A 4,779-nucleotide genomic window follows, 5' to 3' on the forward strand; every position below is an offset into this window, starting at 1 on the left:
CCGATGTCTTTAAAAACTAATAGAATGAAGACACTTCAAATGGAGAATGAGACTTATGGGCCTGATGTTAACAAGTTGAAATATACTTAAAAAAAGTGTATATTTTTCTGATGTAAAATACAAAAAACTAGCATATTTTGTAATCTACATATCGAAAATCATTAAAATTGAGAATAAATGGAGAAATCGATTAAATTGGAATCAAATGAATATTTAATCGATTAAAAAACATGAAATTCTAGTTGTTTTATGTAAATAATATTAGTTAAGTGCATAGCTGAAGTTCGAATGACCATATTATGAATAAAATTTATTATTTTCTTATGAGAAAACAGAACTACGCAATTATTTTATGTAGTCAATAAATCGATTGGCATAAAATCGATACTAGTAAAACCCTTGTTCGTGAATGCCTAACTATGCTTTGACAATGACAGTCTGACAGATCATATTCCAAAGAAATTGAAAAAAACAAACTACTTAACTAAAACCATCCAAATGTTTCGAGTTTTCTTTAGAGTTAATTCCACCAATATTTGTCTTTAAACAATTCGACACGTGTGTGACTGAGTCTCGTGCCAGATTTTGGCGAGTCAACATGTCCTGAGGATGCCTCGTGTAGAGGCGAAACACGTGTCAAATTGTATTAAGACAAATATTGGCGGAATTAACACTAAAGAAAACTCACAACATTTGGATAATTATGGATTTCCGCAAAGTAATACCTACTTCAATAAAAATGAACTAAAACCAAAGAGTTCCTACGAGATTTATAAAAAACTAAATTCACGCGTACGATGTCGCGGTCATCAGCTAGTTATGTAGGTAATTACGTACTTACCAAAAAGAGTTGACCTAAGTACCTAACTACCTACATTACCTAAAAGAGGTCTCTAATGTGATAAATTCTAAGCAGCTAGGCAGTTAATAGACCTACTATAGATCAGCTGTCAACATAACATTATAGTTAGAGACATAACCTCATAACCTAATTCTTATTTCTTCAATTGCTCAGTTCCTACATTGACAAATCTTGCCAAATTTTCAATTATGGATTATTTAAATGTAAGTTTTTAAATGGTGATACTTTCATCTTGTTATCACCTGGGCCCAGGAATGTATGGAAGCGTTTCAATCTCCTTTACTTTTGTTAGATATTATCTGATTAAAATAAGTACACAATATCACTATACCATCTTGTGTTGAGCGTGAAGCTCGCTGGAAGGTGTCCAATATTATGAATAGATATCTCGACATGATTCTCAACTTTTAATGGTGTCTTAGGAATGATAATCTGATCAGGAAAATCGAATACGGGTCTTGGGCCCATTGCTGAAATTATATAATATAATATTTTATCGAACAAACACAGAATATTATAATAATGATTCAATAATTAACAAATAAGTGACATCACAATTCAATAAATAGCAAATAAGTGGGATCACAATTTTATTATACCTAATTCTTTAATAACTTACCTATAAGTGGCATCACAATTTTATTATGATAATTCAAAAATTAACAGATAAGTGCCATCACAATTTCATTATAATTATTCAATAACTTACCGATAAGTGGCATCACATATTGATCGATATCCGTATAGAAGGTGACTCTGTGCGTATAATCTTCATATAGCGCTGGTTGAAATGTTATAGCGAAAGTAACACTTATTCCTGGGGCCAGCCTCGACAGCAACGAGCTCCCACACGGTTTTATAAAAAAGAAGGATGACTCCTTGAAAACCATATTGAGGTACGTCGGAGCCTAAAACAATTAGTCATATTAGTATTATTCAAACAATATATTTTTGTATGTAGGTACGCATCTAGTTTGAATACGTTGGTTTTCACCTAATTCTATTGGGAAAACATAAAAATACTTATTAATTAATAAAATAACATCAAATTTTATCCAAAAATATAAAGACAAATAATACTTTGTTAATGTATCTTTAAGCCGAACAACTCTTTTGTTAGGAGGTGACAAACTTTGCCCATACAACATAAACGTCTTCTTTGCTGTGCTTTAAAAATGACTGTGAACAATCACAATCGCTCTACATTCCAAGACCAGTATTCTGGTACTATACATGGTATTAGGGGAATGATGTCAAAGAATGGCAATACGACAAATTTTTTTTTTTTAGTTATTAATGCTATATACTTGAATCTTCTGGAGATTAAGACGACCTTCTCAAACTTCTTTTCTCGATGATTCCCCGAGAGAGAGAGACCTACATGACCAGTGTATACGGCATCTCCAGTAGAGGCATCTGCTTATTACTTCTACGGACCCAACATGCATTACTGCATGCTGGGCGTGTCTCACCTATCATTGATATGCAAAAGGAACAGTGTAGGAGATAGCACACAGCCTTGGGAAAATCCAGCGCTGGGCTTCGGGTTTGAGCAATACCTACCGACAACAACCTTGTAAGATACTCAGAGAGAAAGCTCGTGATCGACTTGCACAAAACTGTGGGGAAGCCCAAATGATTTTTGTAAAAAGTACATAATGCTATAATTACACGATCAAAGGCCTTCGATATATCCAGACTAACTACTAAGCATTTTCCCTTTTTGATATAAGAGTAGGCAAACGGGCAAGAGGCTGAATTAATGGAAGGTGCTAAAGCAACCAACCATGGGTATCTGCAACAGCAGAGGTCAACAGATACGATCCCGACATTAAAATTGCAAGCAAAATGTCGTATCGATTCGGGAATACTGCAGCCGGTACTTGATTTCGCAAATTGTAGCACAGGGCAAGAATTCTCCCGCAAAATGTGCGGTTATTGAATGCCAGACGTCAAGATGATGCGGGTGGAATTTCGCATTTTAACGTAACTTCCACTGGAGAAATTTACTGCTGGTATCAAAACTTAACAACTTATCTGAGTACTCCCCTAAATATTTGCATTAGAGGATACAGGGAGACCACACAAAACGAAAAGCCAATGAATAAAGGATTTTAGACTGTTACACTAATCGCAAAAGCTAGGCCTTTGATAACAGATAATGTATTAAAATTTGGTGATACTTAATGCTAAACTAAAATTGTTTTGAATATAATTTTAAGTGCAGCTATGACTGAAATTGTAGGCATACTTTTTGATACAGGTCTCGTTTTTTGGTATTTAGTAAATTTTTTAGGTAACTTTCCATGTAAAGAAAAAAAACATCACTACCAACCTTACTTATATTCTTGACGGTAAACTTTGCCACATATTTTTCATTTGGCTTAAAGTTTTGAAATATTATTATTCTAGGAGTAAAAGATAAAACGTTGTTTTTCTTATTACATCCTGAAGAAATTAAATTGTCTACAAATAAGTCGGGTAATGCCTGTAACCGCTCCGATGTCGACATCTGAATTTCTCTTGCATATTCAGAGGGGATAATCTGAAATAACATAGCAATGATCCAAATAAAAGTTGTGAAAGTTACAATTTTATTCAAGACTGCTATAAGGAAATTTGTTGATGTTTTCAAATCCAATCTCTTTAATACCTCCTCTGTTGGATTTCCCAATTTTTTCGCTGCAAGCAGATGATATAGTTCCGCAGTGAAAATACCATTCTGCTTAAATTTGTGCAATATTTCCATTAGATTTTTTAAATAATCAATGAAAAGTATTTCCCCAACATTAAAACAACAAGCTTTTATTGCGTTGCACAAACCTGTTGCCAAGGAATTATGACAGGTGCGACAGGTGCCTTCAAACTAAAAAATAAATAAATGCGACATATAATAAGTATGTAAGTTACCATAAAACTCCCAATTTTATAATTTTGAATATAATTTATAATAGAAACACTTTATTAACAATAAAAACACACACCTTCAATTTACAGTATAATTCTTAAAGTAATAAATTCAATTAATAGTAACAAAAATTATTAAAATATAAACAAAAAAATTAAATGAACTGTGCGGCGCGTGATTCCATGCTAAAAGGAGCTGACTCAGTATATTGTTGGTAAGTGCAGAAGACATCAACACAACACTGGTTTTCAGCAGCCCCTCGTAAGATTTGGAGTAAACAGCTGTTGTAGTTTTCCCTTGTAATAATTTTTATTTTTAATGAACATGTTGAAAATATATCTTATATCTTAATATATACAAATTACGTGACACGTTGTTTGTCCTCGATGGACTCCTAAACTAATGAACGGATTTTAATGGGTGGAGTGCAGTGTGGTCCAGCTTGAGAGATTATTATTTTTATTTTCAATATTTGTTTTGTATGGACATATTTTGTATGAGAGAATTTAGCAATGCACGGTTTGACAGTTCCACTGTGAAACAATTTCATTATAACAACAGCGAGCATTTTTACGAAATAATTCTTTATTTTTTGAAATATTATTGGCAATTTCCTTTAAAACAGTAATTTTTATTATGTACAGTACAACGTCTGTCGGGGCAGCCAGTAGATTTATAAAATATAATTATAATTAATATTAAATATTATTATTTAGTAAATATACATAATTCTTATACTATAGGTGGCAAAGGGTACATTAGTATAAAAAATTAGATATATTGGTAAACATTAAATATACATAATAAAGATACAGATACAATTTCTGTCATTTTTCTTCTTTTGCGAACATTATATTATTTATTATGAAGTGAAGTTAAGCGACCTGAAAAATATTCGCACGACTATCAACGCGGGCAAGAGTGCGAGTGCGGAAATAGCATCGCGTCTTAATTTTAGTAGAATCAGGGCAACGCGGCCACCACGGATAGAAATAGACGAGATGGCGGA

Source organism: Leptidea sinapis, chromosome 17 (genome assembly GCF_905404315.1).
Source record: "Leptidea sinapis chromosome 17, ilLepSina1.1, whole genome shotgun sequence".
NCBI lineage: Eukaryota > Metazoa > Arthropoda > Insecta > Lepidoptera > Pieridae > Leptidea > Leptidea sinapis.